Raw genomic sequence first — 21772 nt, 5'->3', positions numbered from 1 at the left:
TTTATTTCATTCCTAAGTGGCTTATACCGATGTATTCCCGTCTCCTGTCTTTCCATGAATATTTTTGTACCTCGTTCTTTTGTCTATCAGTTTATTTCATCTGTTACCCACAGTTTCTTCTTAGTTGCCTCCCTTGTCTCTATATTTGTCTGTCCATCTTCCGTGATTGCCCTTTTTCACAGAGGACCATTTCTTTTCAACTCAACTGCTTACTATGTTATTTATCGACAGAGTATTTACAACCTTCAACAGTTTCTCATAATTGCTCAGTACTTCAGTACCCCAGTACTTTTGATTCTTTCAGACTATTCTCTTTTGCTTTAGTCTAGTGTTCATCATTAGTAAATTGTCATCCAAGGCTGTATTTGCTCCGGGTTACCCCTTACAATCCAGTATCTAATTTCGAAATATCTGCCTGAACACGATGCACTACATTTGGAGTTTTTACCTGTCTCCAGGCCTTTTCCAAGCATATCTTCTCATGTCGTGGTGTTTGAACAGTGTAATCGCTATTAGTAGCTGAAATTCATTGCAGAACTCAATTAGTCTCTGCTCTCGTTCATGCTTCCAAACCGCATTCCCCCATAACTCTGTTTCCCATTAGATCCCCTACTACTGCATTCCAGTCACCGATGGCTATTAGAGTATCACCTTCCTTTACATACTAAAATACCGGTTCAGTATCATCGAATACTTTGTCTGTTTTTTCGTCTCCTGAATTGTTGTTATTGGAGTTGGTTTTATGTTGATTCTAAGTAACTGAACTGTTTATGGCAACCAACATTCTGTCCTATCTTCCATTCATAACGAATCCTATTGCTGTTTTGCCATTTTCTGCTGTTGTTGATGTTATCCTACTTTCGTACGTATCTTCTTTGTTTTTCACTTCACTTGTAAGTAGGCTGTTTAGGTTTTTTTATTGGTAACGCCACCTCCGTATGAAAATCACTGGCTGTGCTGTGTGCAGTCTGTGGCTGCTTTGCATTGTTGTAATACTCGCCATTGTAGTGTTAGGCAGCTGGCTGTGAACAGCGCGTAGCGTTGCGCAGTTGGAGGTGAGCCGCCAGCAGTGGTGGATGTGGGGAGAGAGATGGCGGAGTTTTGAAATTTGTCATGAACTGCTATATTTATATATGATGATATCAAGGTAAATACATTGTTTGTTCTCTATTAATATCTTTCATTTGCTAACTATCCCTATCAGTAGTTAGTGCCTTCAGTAGTTTGAATCTTTTATTTAGCTGGCAGTAGTGGCGCTCGCTGTATTGCAGTAGCTTGAGCAGCGAAGATTTTTGTGAGGTAAGTGATTTGTGAAAGGTATAGTTTAATGTTAGTCAGGGCCATTCTTTTGTAGGGAATTTTGAAAGTCAGATTGCGTTGCGCTAACAAAATATTGTGTGTCAGTTTAAGCACAGTCATGTATAATTGTTCAAAGGGGACGTTTCATATGTCGACCCTTAGCCTAGGATACCTCACTGGAATCTTCTGATATTTTCTTGTAGTTTGTGTAATTAGTGTAGCTATTGTTTATTGCTAGCGCGTAATTGTAGAGAACATTTCCTTTGTAGTTGTAGTTTTTCATTGTTGTACACAGTTGTGGCATGCATTTAGATTTGCACCAAGTATTTCGCTGCTGCGCTTGCAATTAACTAGATATTATTTTCAGTGCTATGTTAATGTGTTCTCTTATTTTTGATCTTCAAATTGTGTTTTTCTGTGTTGTCGTGTGAAATACTGTGACAATAATGGCGTGTGAAAAACGTAATACTAGGCTCCAAAGTAAACTGAGAAATGACAGTGAAAATGAAAGCAGTGTGTTAGCGCCACCGAGTAATGAATTAACTGATGTTCAAAGTAGTAATTTGGTAATTGTGCATAGGGAAATGGACCGGGCTGCAAACAATGGTGTAGACAGTGAAACAGGTAGTGAACGGGGAAGCATTATCGATCGATCGGTCGGCAACAGCTCGCCTCAGGAATCCGAAATGACAGGACACAATTTCGCAAATACTGTAGATTCAGGTTTTGGGTCATCACCGTTTTCTCAAATAAGTCAAGACACATTTTCTGCTTGTCAAAATGTGAATGTTGCCGGTGCAAATGCACTGCCGAAAAGCGTAGAGAAACACATTCCAGACACTAATACATTATTATTGCAATTACTGCAACAAATGGAACAAAATCAGAGACAAATGGGACAAAATCTTAAAAAGTTAGACACAGTGGAACAAAATCTTAAAAAGTTAGACACAATGGAACAACACCAGAGACAAACACAGCAACAGTTAGACACAATGGAACAAAATCTTCAAAAGTTAGACACCACACTTGAACAAACACGTGAAGATTTAACTACTGAGTTACATAACATTGAATTGAAATGTCAAAAAGTCTGTAATGACGTAAAAACACAAATTTGTGAGCATTTTCAACCTATTTTTTCGCGGCATGAAAATGCATTACAGAATCACGAAGCAGCCATAAAAGAACTGCAAACCATTGTTCATGAAAATCATGAGACCTTGTGGGCTAAAATTGACTCAGTTGCATCTACCGACTCGGTTAAGCAACTTGCAAAAACTCAGGAAAACTTAAAGGACACAGTAGATTCGATTTCAACACAAATGGACACTCTGAAACTTGGTTCAGAAAAACACACTGAGGAAATGTGTTCACTATTGGAGAAAGTAGCCGAACTTTCGGATCAGGTCACTAACTTATCTACAAAGGTAGATGATGATCTGAATGACACAAGACCTGTAGCCTTCACTGACACAGAAGAGTATGAACAAATTAGAAAATTCAAACAGAATCAAAATCAAATCAATACACAGTACAAAAGAGAAATCCGGGAAGTACAAGATCAGCTGACACAGGTAATACAAGAATTACGTATTTCAGAGGACACTCTACATCTACATTGATACTCCGCAAGCCACCCAACGGTGTGTGGCGGAGGGCACTTTACGTGCCACTGTCATTACCTCCCTTTCCTGTTCCAGTCGCGTATGGTTCGCGGGAAGAACGACTGTCTGAAAGCCTCCGTGCGCGCTCTAATCTCTCTAATTTTACATTCGTGATCTCCTCGGGAGGTATAAGTAGGGGGAAGCAATATATTCGATACCTCATCCAGAAACGCACCCTCTCGAAACCTGGCGAGCAAGCTACACCGCGATGCAGAGCGCCTCTCTTGCAGAGTCTGCCACTTGAGTTTGTTAAACATCTCCGTAACGCTATCACGGTTACCAAATAACCCTGTGACGAAACGCGCCGCTCTTCTTTGGATCTTTTCTATCTCCTCCGTCAACCCGATCTGGTACGGATCCCACACTGATGAGCAATACTCAAGTATAGGCCGAACGAGTGCTTTGTAAGCCGCCTCCTTTGTTGATGGACTACATTTTCTAAGGACTCTCCCAATGAATCTCAATCTGGTACCCGCCTTACCAACAATTAATTTTATATGATCATTCCACTTCAAATCGTTCCGCACGCATATTCCCAGACATTTTACAGAAGTAACTGCTACCAGTGTTTGTTCCGCTATCATATAATCATACAATAAAGGATCCTTCTTTCTATGTACTCGCAATACATTACATTTGTCTATGTTAAGGGTCAGTTGCCACTCCCTGCACCAAGTGCCTATCCGCTGCAGATCTTCCTGCATTTCGCTACAATTTTCTAATGCTGCAACTTCTCTGTATACTACATCATCATCCGCGAAAAGCCGCATGGAACTTCCGACACTATCTACTAAGTCATTTATATATATTGTGAAAAGCAATGGTCCCATAACACTCCCCTGTGGCACGCCAGAGGTTACTTTAACGTCTGTAGACGTCTCTCCATTGATAACAACATGCTGTGTTCTGTTTGCTAAAAACTCTTCAATCCAGCCACACAGCTGGTCTGATATTCCGTAGGCTCTTACTTTGTTTATCAGGCGACAGTGCGGAACTGTATCGAACGCCTTCCGGAAGTCAAGAAAGATAGCATCTACCTGGGAGCCTGTATCTAATATTTTCTGGGTCTCATGAACAAATAAGGCGAGCTGTGTCTCACACGATCGCTGTTTCCGGAATCCATGTTGATTCCTACATAGTAGATTCTGGGTTTCCAGAAATGACATGATACGCGAGCAAAAAACATGTTCTAAAATTCTACAAGAGATCGACGTAAGAGATATAGGTCTATAGTTTTGCGCATCTGCTCGACGACCCTTCTTGAAGACTGGGACTATCTGTGCTCTTTTCCAATCATTTGGAACCCTCCGTTCCTCTAGAGACTTGCGGTACACGGCTGTTAGAAGGGGGGCAAGTTCTTTCGCGTACTCTGTGTAGAATCGAATTGGTATCCCGTCAGGTCCAGTGGACTTTCCTCTATTGAGTGATTCCAGTTGCTTTTCTATTCCTTGGACACTTATTTCGATGTCAGCCATTTTTTCGTTTGTGCGAGGATTTAGAGAAGGAACTGCAGTGCGGTCTTCCTCTGTGAAACAGCTTTGGAAAAAGGTGTTTAGTATTTCAGCTTTACGCATGTCATCCTCTGTTTCAATGCCATCATCATCCCGTAGTGTCTGGATATGCTGTTTCGAGCCACTTACTGATTTAACGTAAGACCAGAACTTCCTAGGATTTTCTGTCAAGTCGGTACATAGAATTTCACTTTCGAATTCAATGAACGCTTCACGCATAGCCCTCCTTACGCTAACTTTGACATCGTTTAGCTTCTGTTTGTCTGAGAGGTTTTGGCTGCGTTTAAACTTGGAGTGGAGCTCTCTTTGCTTTCGCAGTAGTTTCCTAACTTTGTTGTTGTACCACGGTGGGTTTTTTCCGTCCCTCACAGTTTTACTCGGCACGTACCTGTCTAAAACGCATTTTACGATTGCCTTGAACTTTTTCCATAAACACTCAACATTGTCAGTGTCGGAACAGAAATTTTCGTTTTGATCTGTTAGGTAGTCTGAAATCTGCCTTCTATTACTCTTGCTAAACAGATAAACCTTCCTCCCTTTTTTTATATTCCTATTAACTTCCATATTCAGGGATGCTGCAACGGCCTTATGATCACTGATTCCCTGTTCTGTACATACAGAGTCGAAAAGTTCGGGTCTGTTTGTTATCAGTAGGTCCAAGATGTTATCTCCACGAGTCGGTTCTCTGTTTAATTGCTCGAGGTAATTTTCGGATAGTGCACTCAATATAATGTCAGTCGATGCTCTGTCCCTACCACCCGTCCTAAACATCTGAGTGTCCCAGTCTATATCTGGTAAATTGAAATCTCCACCTAAGACTATAACATGCTGAGAAAATTTATGTGAAATGTATTCCAAATTTTCTCTCAGTTGTTCTGCCACTAATGCTGCTGAGTCGGGAGGTCGGTAAAAGGAGCCAATTATTAACCTAGTTCGGTTGTTTAGTGTAACCTCCACCCATAATAATTCACAGGAACTATCCACTTCTACTTCACTACAGGATAAACTGCTACTAACAGCGACGAACACTCCACCACCGGTTGCATGCAGTCTATCCTTTCTAAACACCGTCTGTACCTTTGTAAAAATTTCGGCAGAATTTATCTCTGGCTTAAGCCAGCTTTCTGTAACTATAACGATTTCAGCTTCGGTGCTTTCTATCAGCGCTTGAAGTTCCGGTACTTTACCAACGCAGCTTCGACAGTTGACAATTACAATACCGATTGCTGCTTGGTCCCCGCATGTCCTGACTTTGCCCCGCACCCGTTGAGGCTGTTGCCCTTTCTGTACTTGCCCAAGGCCATCTAACCTAAAAAACCGCCCAGCCCACGCCACACAACCCCTGCTACCCGTGTAGCCGCATGTTGCGTGTAGTGGACTCCTGACCTATCCAGCGGAACCCGAAACCCCACCACCCTATGGCGCAAGTCGAGGAATCTGCAGCCCACACGGTCGCAGAACCGTCTCAGCCTCTGATTCAGACCCTCCACTCGGCTCTGTACCAAAGGTCCGCAGTCAGTCCTGTCGACGATGCTGCAGATGGTGAGCTCTGCTTTCATCCCGCTAGCGAGACTGGCAGTCTTCACCAAATCAGATAGCCGCCGGAAGCCAGAGAGGATTTCCTCCGATCCATAGCGACACACATCATTGGTGCCGACATGAGCGACCACCTGCAGATGGGTGCACCCTGTACCCTTCATGGCATCCGGAAGGACCCTTTCCACATCTGGAATGACTCCCCCCGGTATGCACACGGAGTGCACATTGGTTTTCTTCCCCTGTCTTGCTGCCATTTCCCTAAGGGGCCCCATTACGCGCCTGACGTTGGAGCTCCCAACTACCAGTAAGCCCACCCTCTGCAACTGCCCGGATCTTGCAGACTGAGGGGCAACCTCTGGAACAGGACAAGCAGCCATGTCAGGCCGAAGATCAGTATCAGCCTGAGACAGAGCCTGAAACCGGTTCGTCAGACAAACTGGAGAGGCTTTCCGTTCAGCCCTCCGGAATGTCTTTCGCCCCCTGCCACACCTTGAAACGACCTCCCACTCTACCACAGGTGAGGGATCAGCCTCAATGCGGGCAGTATCCCGGGCAACCACAGTCGTAGTCCGATCAGTCGTAGTCGCGCTCCAATACGGGAAGAGGGACTTAGAAATACGGAACAGCCACAAAATAATAACACAGCGCATTTCGGAAATTATGAAAGAAATTGGCAATGTGCACCGAATTTTGAGATTGAACAGCCGACACGACGTAACAATGACCGACATGCGACTCGCCGACATGATGATTTTGACTATAAGCTGTTCATTACTACACGTAAATTCAAAACATTTAAGAATTCCGGCAACGACATTCATCCACAAGCGTGGCTCCATCAATTCTCTCATTGTTTTCCTCCCAACTGGTCGTTAGAACACAGATTAGAATTTATGTGTGGCTACTTGGAGAATGAACCAGCTGTAAGAATGCGATCGGTAATTCACGATTGCCACAGTGAAGGAGAATTTTACCATGCCTTCCTCTCAGCATATAGGTCTCAAGCCACACAAGACTGAGTAAAACATAGTATCATAATGATGAAACGTTTCGAACAATCTGAATTTTCCAGTCTTATGAAATATTTTGAAGACATGTTGCATAAGAATTAGTGTCTTTCAAACCCATACAGCCCCTCAGAACTCATCTGCATTTGCTTAATCAAACTGCCTGAACATTTACGACATATTATTTTAGCAGGACGTTGCAAAGACGACATTGAAGCATTTCAGGGACTCCTTCAAGAATTAGAAATTGACACAGACACTCGCCGGATGCGAAAACAGGAAAACCATCACTACAGGTCACATACGTCACAATTCCGTGACGACAGAAACAATAACTGGACACGACAAGGCTATTCTTACAACGCAAATCGTGACCAAAACAGACACCACCCATATGACAACCACTGGCAGAGTAATAATAGTTACAGAGAAAGATCGCATTTCCGTAGTAATGAATATGACAGAGATAACCACAGAAACAGACAATATGGGAACCAAAACAAATATTACCAGAGGAGACAGAATAACTTTAGACGCAACAGTTCAGCGCGGAGTTACGATTCAGGGAGAAATTCTCCACCACGTGACCGACAAGGAAGAAACTACGGAATCTACCGACATGACGACAGACGATATAATCATAACGACAGACGTCAATTTCATCAGAACTGGCGGGATTCTAACACGGCTGGGCCCTCTCGGCAAGGCGAATTTGTAGAAGTTAGGTCTCCTAATCCCAATAACGACGCGCGCCAACAAAGAGACAGACAATGACTCGCACAGCAGGCAGCCGCGTGCGCCAGGTGGCCCAGAGAAAAATAACATAGACGCTAACCTTGAGAAAAATTCCAGTATTCCTTACCGACGTATACCGCCTGACAATTGCATTCAAGTTCAAACTCTGAGTACTATGAAGAGTAAAGGATTGCACCACACTTCACATGTTATCTTTGCCATAAAACTCTTAACTTCACATTTCTAGTATGCATTGTCAGACTTAGAAAGTGTTACCATGCAACAATGTTTGAAGTTAAATATCCAATCAAGAACCTAGGGAACATTTTTAAACAGAAGTTACGAATGCATTGTTATTGTGAAGAGACGACCCAGTGTTATTGTGTGTGTGCATTCTTGCTTGTTAGTTGCACGATTATGGAATGACTATAAGGCTCACATACTTAGAACATTTACCAGTACTGCTAATGAGATTTTAATGCAACATTTTGGTTTACTTGAAAACACATTCTGGATTTAAAGTACTTTCTGTGGAATTAATGATGACTTAGCATTTGGTTTCTTTGACAGCTACACAATTATATCACGACGCTACTAATGAGTAACAATTTACAATGTTGTTTTTGCGGTGTATCTTATATCCGCACAGTTTTTCTGAATTCTTCTGGAAAGCAAAACATGTTTTAGTAGTAAGCTACAATGTGAGATCCTTTTCCGTAGCACAACAATACGTTACAGCACAGTACTTTCCTCATCACGGCAATAAGCGTAATAACTAAGACATTTATACGCAAAGCATTTCACTTTTGTGTATTATGAGGTAAGTACATTGACTTCTGCAGAACTTAGCTTTCGGAGGACGATAACTACGACACTTCCACACAGATTATGTTGCAACAAGACGCACATTTAGCGCTAGAGTACACGTATTTGAGTGATTAATTTTGTACTTAAAACACTTATTTTTAAAGATTTTTGAATTACAAAGAAAGTTTTCCGTGATACATTTCATTCCATTGCTGTAATCTGCAACACCTGAGGGTATAATTACATTAATCCTCAGGGGGGTACACGCTTACTTTGTGTATCATGTGTTTGGCAAGCATAAGGAGCCCTAGCTAATATGGTATTTGCTTATACAACTTTACACATCGGTACCATATTTCTCTAACACAGAATTACACAGCTATCTGATCATTTAACTGAGAGATAACATTTTTTTTTATTACATCAGTGACAGATGTTTACGCAATTACACAGTTGGATAACTTCACACTTATGAAATTGTATTTTGTCCGTACTTTGTGAAATGCTCATAATTTTTCGGAACCATTGTGATACTACGAGAGCTTTGAATGATGTATTTGGTATGAGATCATGATTTTTAAAGTACGTTTGAGGCAGATGACACTATTGACTTGAGCAGAGAATTTTTTTAGGTTTTGAAATTATTGGAGGAAGCTACGACGATTTTGAGAATTGACTGAGATGTTATGATATTATTACGACGACGATGTGTACTATGCTGTTGAGATATGTTTATGATCAATAAGATGATGCTACCGTATATGAGGAATAAGAAGTATGTTGGAAACCAAGAATCGTACTTTAAGAGTTATGAAATGTGCGTAAATGCGTGACTGTATCACAATGCTGACGAATATTTTATTTGGACACTTATATTTATAGGATTTTCTTTCTACAGATTTGCAATGCTAATTCTTGACCTGTGAAATATTTTTATGTGAGACTCACTGTAGCGGAAACTGCTGTCGTAAATATTTCCGTAAGAAAGTTAAGTGACCACCTGCACGTAATGCGTCGTGGGCATGCAGCTGTGTCAGACGCCGGGAGAACAAGTCATTAGTGAGTGCCTCATCAGAAGCACAGGTAGAAAAAAAGAAAGGGGAGGCCATTGTCCTCGCTATTGACATTTCCTTGTTGAAAGCATTCTGTGGAGCTCGTAATTTATGATATTTACTAAAATGCCTAATGAAATGATTAGAAACATTTTACATCTATTGTCTTTGTAGTTAAGAGATTGCTCATTTTGTTTAATATCTGGTTTCCAGCTGTGTTGCAGCATTGGTTTTATAAAATAAACTTAAATGCATCTGCTAATATGAACACTTTCTGTCAACAGATTTATTAAATAAGAATTTTCTGATCCACATTCTTCGAAAAAGGAGCTCTTGGAATGGAGAGAACAATAAGAAGGGACTAATAACAGTAACTGCATCTATAATTTTCTTTTCAAGTACTTGGTAATTTCTTTTGTAGAATAATTTGTGGTGCACCACTTTAATTACTTAGACATTAAGATGTGATTATACATTTCCCTTGTCTGCATTGTTGTCTTTAGTGTACTATTTTTTTCTGCTTGAGCTATGTCATGTTTAGATATAAGCTGCTGTTTGCCAGGCATAGTGTTACTGAATTTGACTTTGTGTTACTCTGCTAAGCCAGTTTTACTACTCATTTATTTTTCTTGTTGCTGCACATTGGCTCATATTAGTTGTAATGTTGCATTGCTTGGTAATTTAGATTTACTGTAGCTTGCTTTGCAATTTTCCATTTTTTTGGTCATTGCTGTTTGTGTTACTTATTTTGTGCTGCTGCACTGCCTCGTCCCTTAGTTTAGCATCTGAGCTCAGCAGATTTAAGTTAGCTTAAGAGGGGGTAGCCTCTAAGAGAATGAGTTGCGATGAATTGGAAGAAATGCATTGAGAAGTTATACGAAAAAAAGTACAGGAAACAGGTTTAGGTAGGATTTTCTTGGAAATAAATGTTGAGGTAAGAAATGTGTGAACATATAAATACAGAAAGCATGCTTAGATAGAATTTTTTTGGTGGAAACAAAGGATGAAATAAGAGGAAAGATATATGAAGTTTTGGGTTGGACTGCAGTACCAAATGTTACACTGAAAACGAACCCTGTCCTTTCCTATTGGTGTTATCCCACTATGTGTTTGTGTACCCTTGTGTATTTGTTTTCTTCCTGTCTCTGTGTAGTTTCATAGAACTTTTTTCTTCTTCTAATACTAAGTTACATTCACTATGATGAGGAATACTGTTATCCTCAAATACAATTGGCATTAATAATGTGTTATTTACTTTGTAAAGATGTTTAGACATTATTTATTCTGTTTTGTGTTAATGCTCATGTGTGAAGTTGATGTTTCGAAAGTTATTCTGATCTTTTATGTATGTACTCATGTCATAATTCCTGTAACACTGACGTATATGTCTATTTCTATTCTTTTGTAACGCCTGTTTTACTACAAATGTTATCTGTATTGTTATGTTCTTTAATGATGTATTTTGTACCTTTGTTATTGTATTCTTATGTTATAAAATTGTAATTGTCACCAGTTCATGATATTATTAACTTGTTAGTTACATTTCACTGCACACATTTCTGTTGGTCATAGTATATGCACAGTATGTGAGAAGTTGGGACTGTTAGTGTTTGCACGTGTGTTAATAATTCAGCAAGGAACTGGATAACAGCATTGCTGGTTCTAAGGACAATTCCAAAAAACTTTGTGAGTGCACAAGTGGTGGTTATGGACTTGCTATATTAACTGCAAGACTCTTCACTGGTGATTGTGCACCTGCACAATCACAACAGATGGCTGCTGGTCATCTCTACCAGGACTACAGTGGGCCTGTCCACACTTTCTACAAGGACTGCAGTGGGTCTGCACCTCTGGTGGCCCACCAATACCATACTCTCTACCAGGACTACAGTGGGTCTGCTCTGTGATGACCTCCTACCAATATTCTTCCAAACTACGACTGACTCTGCTGTGGGTTTGCTCTGTTGTGGCCCATTATCTGTCAGCATGTCAAGAGTCAGCACTGTCTTTCCGTTGGAAGGACAACACTACTTCTTTAAGACTGCATGGAAATCCACTACTTCCGTGTGCATTTTCTTTTACTGCTCAGACTTTGAGAAAAACACTGCTATTTTACTGTGATAAACAATCAGGACCGTCTCTATGGACTGTGAGAAAATTTTAGCTTTTGACCAACATTGTATCAGTAAGTGTGTGCATTTGATATCTTTGTTATTGTAATTATGAAAAATTTTTTCAAATCTGTATTGGCCACTGCCCAAACCAATTTGTAAAATTTTTTGTGGGGAGCATGGGGGCTATGTAAGTAGGCTGTTTAGGTTTTTTTATTGGTAACGCCACCTCTGTATGAAAATCACTGGCTGTGCTGTGTGCAGTCTGTGGCTGCTTTGCATTGTTGTAATACTCGCCATTGTAGTGTTAGGCAGCTGGCTGTGAACAGCGCGTAGCGTTGCGCAGTTGGAGGTGAGCCGCCAGCGGTGGTGGATGTGGGGAGAGAGATGGCGGAGTTTTGAAATTTGTCATGAACTGCTATATTTATATATGATGATATCAAGGTAAGTACATTGTTTGTTCTCTATTAATATCTTTCATTTGCTAACTATCCCTATCAGTAGTTAGTGCCTTCAGTAGTTTGAATCTTTTATTTAGCTGGCAGTAGTGGCGCTCGCTGTATTGCAGTAGCTTGAGCAGCGAAGATTTTTGTGAGGTAAGTGATTTGTGAAAGGTATAGTTTAATGTTAGTCAGGGCCATTCTTTTGTAGGGAATTTTGAAAGTCAGATTGCGTTGCGCTAACAAAATATTGTGTGTCAGTTTAAGCACAGTCATGTATAATTGTTCAAAGGGGACGTTTCACACTGACTCTCACTATATCTACACAGACATTTTGCATTTCCTTTTACAGATTTTCTAACTTCCCTGCCACTTGCAAACTTATGACATTTCACGCTCCGACTGTTAGAATTTTACCCTTTTGTTGGTAGTCCTATCGTGTTCGCATGGTTACTTCCCCCTCGGAAATTCCGTTCTGGAGATTCGAAAGGAGGACTAGTCCGGAATCTCTTGCCACTGGAGAGATCATCATGACACTTTTTCAATTACAGGTCACATATTCTGTGGATAGATGCTATATATCTTTGAGTCTGTGATTTTCATTGCCTTCTGCACCCTCATCGTACCATTAATAACTGCTGAAACTTCCCCCTTTTTAGGACAGTTTCGAGCCACAGTAGGGGCAAAAGTGGGTCCAGAATGTTCGACCTCTCTGGCAAGGTAGCTGTTAGAACAAAGATAGTTGCCTGTACCAGAAGTTTCCGGAAGCCGTTGCCGATTGCTTTTATTCTTAATTTAAGCAGTGGCTGGAATAGAGCGTAGGATCGAGGAAATTTTTATTACTAATCAGCGACGCTACTCTTACAGCACTATTTTTGCTATCCACAGCACTTCTTAAAACGTTATCGCTACTGTCAATGAAACTCGTGCTAAGGCAGTCCGAAGTTTGGACTGGCAGCACCGGTGTACCCAGACGCCACCAAAAAAAAAAAGGACGCATCGCTGCTGTCGCCTAAGGCAATCTACGAGTTACACGAGATACGAAAACTCGATAACTGGACGGAGACATCAGCTTGCTCATTACGAAAGTAAGTCCAGTGATTTTTATTTAACAGGCTAACGCATAGCGCGGTAATACAATGCGCATAGTTTGCGTAACAGTACCAGTGCAATTAACGTTTTCCGCGTTTACTGAAAATATTCAGTAACATTTCCTTCAATTACACGAAGGACTCGAACAGCCTGTTGACAGCGCCGAGGCCTTGGTCACGCCGCTGCATTTTCCTGCTGCGCCCATTCGCGGATTTTGCGCGACCGCAGGCTGCCTTTCCCGTTGCACAGGTTCCCGGTTGTTAAGGCGAGACAGCGGGGCCTGCACGAGCGCCCCTGGCGGCCGGCGCGCGAGTTAGCCGTGCGGCTGTCACGCCGGTTCGCACATGGCAGCAGCCTCCAGCCCATCCTGCAGGTTGGACAAGTAGCGGCCCGGCTTTCCTCGCGAAGGGCGTTACCGTCGCGTTTCACCGCATTCCAGGTACAGTACGCTCACTAGCTCTAAGCTTTTCCCAGACCTGGAAACCGAAAATTTTATCCTACTGTACTGCATTCTTGAAGGCTCGGTTGCCATCGAGAGAATAGACACTGTCTTGTCTAGACAAAAGGGAGGCGGTGGCAATAACGAGCGGTGGAACTGAATGAAGTGTTACCAGAGAAACAAGCCAATCCAACAGACCAGCTGATTAACCCTGTTACGCCGGCGTGTTCTTGTTGTGATCTGTAGTCTGAAGACTGGTTCTTGCAGCTCTCCACGCTAGATGTACCTGTACAAGTCACTTCATTTCTGCATAAATATTGCATCCATCTGAACGATATTATTGTAGCATCCCTCCATTACCATTCTGATGATCCCTTGATGCCTCCCATCAACCGATGCTATCTTTTAGTCACGTCACCATTACCTTTTTTTTCTCTAATTCGATTCAGTGACTGAGTTATCCTATATACGTACCTCATTTTTAGCATTTTCTATAGCACATTTCAAAAGTTTCTATTCTCTTCTTGTTTGAACTACTACTCTTCCACGTTTCATTTCTGTGCGAGGCTATACTCCAGACGAATACTTTGAGAACCTGAAATTTATATTCGATGTTAGCTAATTTATCCGTCAAGGGCATATTTCTTGCCATTGCTTGAGTGCAATTTGTCTCTATTTGCTGACCATATAGAATAACAGAAGAAATGGTGAACAATGTTAAAAATATCATAGACTGGTTTTCTGCGAATGATTTCACCCTCAATTTTAAAAAGACACGACATAGTCAGTTCTGCAGATCTAGGTGTACTACAGTAATGATAAGAATGTAACACATGATGAAGAAATAATAAATTAGGATGGAAACTTCGAAAGTCTTAGGTGTCCGTATTGACAATTAAAAGTAGAAAAAAGCAGAAGTTGGAACTCCGAAAACAACTTAGTTCAGCCACATTCGCACTTAGAATCATTGCAAATCTTGGGGAGACAGAAAGTCAGTTGACATAAACTGCACATTTGCTTTCAATAATGTCATATGGAATAACGATCTGGAGTATCTTTAAGAAAGTAAGTCTTCTTTGCGCAAAAACGTGCTGTAAGAATATGTGGTTCTCACCCACGATTATCTTGTAGACATCTGTTCAAGGGCATTCTGACTACTGCTGCATGGTATATTTATTCCTTTATGAAGTTTGAAACGAGCTGTTCTAGGCGCTTCAGTCCGTAACCACGCGGCTGCTACGGTCGCAGGTTCGAATCCTGCCTCGCGCATGGATGTTTGTGATGTCCTTAGGTTAGTTAGGTTTAAGTAGTTCTAAGTCTAAGGGACTCATAACCTCAGATGTTCAGTCCCGTAGTCCTTAGAGCCATTTGAAGTTTGTAAATAATCCACTGCTGTTCAAAAGGAGCAATGATGTATATAATTACAATATCAGAATGGAAAATGACATCCTCTTCTCCACATTAAGGTTGTCTTTAGCACAAAAGGGGTGCACAGCGCGGCAAACAAATTTTTGATCGCTTACCCAGTGATATAAAATGTCTGACAGTAAAGTAAAATTTGTAAACAGAGTTTCTTCTTGATAACTCCTCTCATTCCTCAGAAGAATTTACGTTGCTGTAATGTGTTACAGGTGGTGGGCAAGAATTACTCACTTACATCTGTATATCCTTTTTCTTTGAAAAACTTAATGTTCAGAATTTAACCATATGTAATAACTAACTTGCGATGTGAATGTAAAATAACGTTCCACGTCATTACGATCTATCGTGCAAAATTACCCATAGAACATGTAATAAACCAAATAAATCGAATACTATCTTTAGTACCTAATTTAGTAATCTAATACCCTCAGCATCATCTTGTTTGATTTGATTTCATTCCGTTTGCTTTGCTGTTCGTGATAACTTCTTTTCAAAACATTTTCCATACCGTTCAACAGTGCTTCCAGTTCCTCTAGCCGTCTCTTGCTGAACTCTTATATAGCTAAAATATTTCAAGCCGCTATAAATCGAATTGTAAGTATACAAATCGTCCCAGAATTATACAGAACAAAAAGACAACGTAGATAACAAGACTATCATGTAGTCGATGCCAAATTATTGAAGCTCCAGTGTACGACGAACAGACGTTACCACAGATTCCAACTGTAAGCACGATAACGTGGAGTTACCGAACATATCATGAACTGCTTTCAACTGAAACACCATAGCGTCTCCCAAATTGTATTTTTGGACGCTCGAATACCAAAATTGCCAATCTACATTTCAGTATCCTTGCTCCCTTTGAGTACAAGAACATCTTAGATGGTTAGTCTGGACTGAGACTAATTGTATTTTTGGACGCTCGGATACCAAAACCACCAATCTACATTTCAGTATCCTTGCTCCCTTTGAGTACAAGAACAACTTAGATGTCTGGTATGATTTTTAGTAATTTAATTGAAAGCTTTGTTGCTTTGGTAAAAATAAAATTGGTTCTTTTTGTCGTGACAGAATAAATTACTATTAATCACACCAGATTTGTCGGAGAACAGCAGCAACATGTGTAATTGATCCAGCTTTAAGAAATTCTATTACCTTTTAGCGGAAAATTCGTGCGGTACTCTCCGACGTTAGAAAAGTCGTGGTGTTCCGTTCGGAGCAGGAGGCGGCTGTCTTTTCTCATTCGCGATATCGAAAAATTACTAAAAAATGAACAGAAATTTTTTTTTTTTTTCGGAGGAAGATCGCGCGGAGAAAACAGACAGAAGTTACATGAAAGAAACCTAAGGGACCAACTAATTGGATTTGTACGAACATATAAACGGAACTGAAAGAACTTGGAATAAATACTATAACGATGTCGTCACGACAGCCTCCTGTTCCGACAGAACACACGCTGGATCATAAGCTGCATAAATCTTTTAAACAGAAAAGATTATCACAAGTATAATTAATGAAAATAAGGTTGAGAGATTTTCTTTGAAATTAAATAAACTTCAAGGCTTCAAGTATTATATTATGAAACGGAAACTTACATTAACATGGCCACCCATTGTGGCGGTGGAGCGAATTTTTCACGATATACATTCTCGCTTGTTTGTGGCTACATATATTTTTAATCACTTAAACTCTTAACTTTACAATAAAATGATTATGTCAGTATGGAGCACAATACTTTTGCATCCGACTCGCAACACATTCACAGAAGAACAGCTAGACAGCGGTGCGGCTCCCTGCAGAAGTAAAAACTGGCAATTGTTATTTTAAAACATAGGTGCATCTTTTTTTTTTTTTTGTTTTTTTTACTGATCGATAGCAGCGTATAACAGTTTATAGCTATCGTGATATTCTGCGCTTTTCAGGAGCGCGGCAAAGATATCTGGTTACAACATTCATTGGTATATGTTAGAAGTTCGCACATACTGACGCAAATACAGAAAAAAAACTTTTACATGTTAAAAATCGCAGTGATAAAGGCTGTAATGTCACAATGCCTCCCATGTGAGGCATGATGATTCCGGAAGGATCATCAGGACTCACATGTAGTTTCAAGACATTACTGGGTTTTATCATCTGTTTACTTTAGTTCTAACATAAAATTGGAATGAGTTTGTCATCTAGTTATTTTATGCTTCCAGTACAGTTATGAAAACAAATGTCTTTCAGTGTCTTTTGTGCACTTTGGCACTTCTCTCAGTTCATTGTAAGGTGTCCTTGCACTGTCATCTTAATTGCTGTTACTGTGAAACAAAATATGACAAAAAACAATCTTAAGTCTAACACACACAAAGATAAATGAATAATACTCTATATAGAAAACAAAACATGTCAGTAGACAAACATACACAGATACATTGAAATAATTACTTAAACAGTCCTCTAAAATTGTCTGTGACCTGTTTGGTCTCGTAATGTTTTTTTTATCCGTTTCATTAGATTCTTTTAGAATGTCGTTGTTAATCAGGACGTTTCACTTGACACTACACTGTACACTTTTATTTGTCACACGCTCACTTAACCGGAGTCTGCAACGTCTATTCTCGTTCGGTGAGCGGCGTCGTCCGAGAGGTCACGACCCTGGGTAGCGTCTTTTTTGTGTTCGCTCGTGTTGCCTCTCTAGTGTCTCGCATCAAGCGTCATGTCGTTTACATGCAAATAAACAGAAAGAAACCTGTGTTAGGTTCATGCTATAATGTAGACTTACAGGTAAAGGTTTTATAGGATTCTGGACAGGATTGATAACCTTCCCCTCCAGTTAACGTTTCAGTGCTCAGTAATGCCTTGTCTTTATTTAACTATCTATCGCAAAATATCCGACGTGACTGATTAAATAGAAATTAATTTGAAGCTAAGACTTCTCGTTTTAGAGAATAAATAAAGTTCATAATTAAGTTTCACTGTGATAGCTTTAGCAATGTCTCTTGCGTAGTTGTGAGACGGAAAACATTCTAAGGTCAATGACACGCCTCCACAGCGCGCGCGTCGGTTGTGTTTCAAATGTTAATTGTTGAGTCCAATTGCAAGCAGCTCCGCGCTGTTGCCGGTTACTAGTCCAGTGTAACACGCGCTCGTGTATGCTCGTATGAAGTTTAACGTGTGTCACTCGCGCTCTGCTAAAATGGGAACACGAGGAAAACACACGTCTAGTGTCCTTCCTCCATCGTCGATCGGCGTATCGAAAACTTGGGTAGAAAATACCATCGTCTGTATCGAGGATTTCACACGACAGTCCCTGCGACCTGCCATGCTGCTTACACACAGGTCAGTGAAGCCAACGTTTTACATATAGTTTGCAAAATGCTTTGCTGTGATCGCTGTCACTACCTGCACTTGCGTGTACACATGTCACTGCACACGTATTTTGTACACTTTATCACTCGCATTTTGTTTAGAACGTCTTAGTGTCTGAAAATTCACATCTCCCATCTCACATTGTGATTTCAAAGTTCACAGTTCAAGTTACTCACAGGTAAATACATTACAAGATTAAACAATGTCCATAAATTACATACATACATACATACATTTCTTAAGTTTGCTTACAGTCACAAAATTCTGTTAACCTTTTCAGTCACGCCACGCCGGATTAGCGTATTGAATACCACTACTTGTGCATCAAGGCACGATTATTTCGGTTATTCTCTCTCCCTTTTACAAAGGTAAATTTTTTTAAAAACAAATCTTTTAAGCAGCTTGTTATTTCGTTTCTCTTCAAAATTTAGTGTCACTGTTTATGTAGAGCACAGATTGAACAAATTCTGTCTCTACTGGTCGAGCATACTCATGCATTTCTCTCCGGAAGATTCATGCTTCATAAAGTTACTGGCTGCAAGTACTACTCGCGGAATATATTATAATCTCTCAACATTGCTACTCACGATACGCGATTAGAACAAAACTTTCGCTAACGGATCTCTCCCACAAATTTCGTTTCCACTTCAACCGTCTAAAGAGCACTCAGATGAGCCTGTCAAATTCTAATCCTCACTTTTTTTTAATGGGATAGGATGGGGAAGTGGAAGAGGAGAGGATCAAATATGAACATAAATACACTATATACATATACAAATTCTAGCACAACTACACTAGGATATCTTTGTGACCTTAGATGCATGACATGCGTCACGTGTGCCTTCAAGTGGCTATTCTTTAATCTACTATCAGATCTTAGTTTTATTATTATAATGTGAGTCATATCTGGTGACAGCTTTCTAGTTTCTCACGCTTCCTTCTGGGCGATTGTCGGGCTTGGCTGTGAAATAGCTAATTACTTTAGTGCATCTTACATGTTTAAAGAAGAAACGTTTACCATCAGGAATACTTCAGGCTTGTCAGTACGACGTATATGTTTCGATGTAGTGGCACTCTCGACTACATGACCTAACAGCTGTTGTAAAACACAATAAAGGAAATGCTTTGTTGCTTAGCTATTAAATCTTTATGAGGCTTACTGTTCGTAGATGATACTTTGAATCTGAGATTGAATCTCCTGAAAACTATCAAACACTACGTGATACTCTCTCTCTCTCTGTTATTTACTGCTTTTGACAGTTCAAACACTTGGCTACACAAATCTGTTTAATTCTGAAGATCGCGCTAACAAAAGGTATAGTTCATGGCGGTGTTACAATAACGCACAGTTTACACGCAATAGGCTGTACTCTGTACACTTAAAGACTAACATTCCATCTTGAGGGCTGAAAAAGAAATTGCTTAACCTAATATTTCACATACATATATATATTCATTGGAGTTGGAAGGTGGCAATCTGCTACTTCCTTCCGTATCTCCTTTCACCAATAACGGCATTCCTCAATGCCAACAGCCAACTTGGACTGCTTACACCTATGACTAACTTAAAACTAACTGAGAATCTGTCCTCTCAAATGGAATGTGCTTTCCTTTTCGTACGCCATAATAAATCAAATCTTCAATTACCTCCATAGTTTTTCGCCAAAGTGTGAGTACTCGTATTGGTGTGTTTGAATACCGAAGTGTTTCACAGGTTAAACCTTAGGCTAATGTTCCTTTGCTTGTTACTTTGCCTCGTTATACTTCTTGAGATCCTGGTGGTGATACAATCCTTTAATTCTGCCAGATGCTGGATCCGCTATTAGATAACATCCTGTATGTGGTTTTCTAATTACTACAAATGGTCCGTCGTACAATAGCCTCCATTTCCGATTTCTTTTCAACAACTTCGATGGCTTAAAATGTGTCCGTAAAAGCACCTTTTCATTAATATCATATGTAAGAGCCTTAGATACTTTCTTGTCATAAGACTTCTTGCGTAGATTCGCCTGTACAGCTAAGGATACCAATGCTTGCCTAAGTTTTGCATCTAAATCTAATTCTGGTTCTACAATTTTAGGTATGGGATCTAACCATTCATTTCTTTCCCGATGACTCGACATTAATCTGCAGCATCCCCACGGAGGCGAAAAGGTGCTGCCTTTAGTTTTCCGCTTTCTTGTGATGCGACTGATTTGATTCTTCTGTCACATCACTTGACCATTCTCGCTGGTTTTTTACCCATTGTGTTTGTTGATTTGTATCAAACCCTTGTTGGTAATGCACTTGATTACCAGGCTGAAAAATCGGTACATTACTTGCCTGCGTAAAATATACCGGTGGATTGTATTGTTTTCTTGGTTTATTGTTATTGTATCTAAAGTCCTGTTGTGGTGGCGTGTACTGTTGTTGTTGCATGAATGGTTGTTGCTGAGGCGTGTATTGCTGTTGTTGCTGATGTTGTGGCTGCCCATAGGGTTGTGGTGGAGGTAGCTGACCTCCGCAATTTTGATTGTTGCAACGTTTACCCTTGTATTTGTTCCCAGTCTCGTAGAAGTTACTACCGTTATTGTTTGATTGGTATGGGGCATTCCCGTAATACTGTTGTTGCGTGTTGTATATTGGATTGTACCGTTGGTTGCCGTAATGCTTGTTTTTGTGTTTACCATTACGGTAATCATTGTTTCGGCCTCTATTGCGGTTATTGTACTGTTTGTTTCCGTATTGTGTTTCGTGTGAACCATTTCCATTACTACCGTTTCCATTCGAATACGTGCCTGCGTTGTTGCTCTTACGGTTAGCATTCGCACGCGCGTCTTCGTGTATAAGATCGAGCGAATCAAGGACGGATAAAAATGCGTCCTGATCTTCCTCTGACACGTTCACTAATTTTTCGCGTATGGAAATGGGTAGTTTTGACTTAAGAATCATAATAACATCTTTTGTTGTTATGGGAGTGTCCCAATATTGCATCTTTCTCAAGTACTTTTCAAAGTACCGGCGAAGTCCGCCACTGTTCGAATGGAAAGGTTCGGCGTTGTAGACCTCTTTGCGTAGGCGTTGCTGAACACCTGCGCTCCAAAATTTGCTTAAAAAGTTTTTCTCAAACTCGCTAAATGTTTTGCACTTATCAACCATCTCGGTTCCCCATATAGCACTTTCTCCTTGTATATATCCGGTAATGAATTGTATTCTCTGTTTGTCATTCCAGGCAGCTGGAAAGACTCCTGAAAAGTTCTTTAGGAAAACGACTGGATGAATATTTCGCTTTTCCGGTTGGAATGGTTGAAAAACTCTGTG

The 21772-nt window shown here is 40.4% G+C and overlaps 2 protein-coding genes across 2 annotated transcripts in view; one reads left to right on the top strand and one right to left on the bottom strand.

Moving 5' to 3' along the window:
* Positions 1-21772, bottom strand: part of LOC124593953 (lipopolysaccharide-induced tumor necrosis factor-alpha factor homolog) — a 376268-nt gene that overhangs the window by 333153 nt on the left and 21343 nt on the right. The window lies entirely within an intron of this gene.
* LOC124545216 (lipopolysaccharide-induced tumor necrosis factor-alpha factor homolog) overlaps positions 13563-21772 on the top strand; it is a 118425-nt gene continuing 110215 nt past the window's right edge. Inside the window, exon 1 of the mRNA XM_047124088.1 lies at positions 13563-13699. The gene's annotated coding sequence lies outside the window, so the exon portion shown is untranslated. The remainder of the gene's footprint in view (positions 13700-21772) is intronic.

This window comes from Schistocerca americana, chromosome 1 (assembly GCF_021461395.2).
Source record: "Schistocerca americana isolate TAMUIC-IGC-003095 chromosome 1, iqSchAmer2.1, whole genome shotgun sequence".
Classification (NCBI taxonomy): Eukaryota; Metazoa; Arthropoda; class Insecta; order Orthoptera; family Acrididae; genus Schistocerca; species Schistocerca americana.
This window is presented reverse-complemented; position numbering and strand designations above follow the sequence as displayed.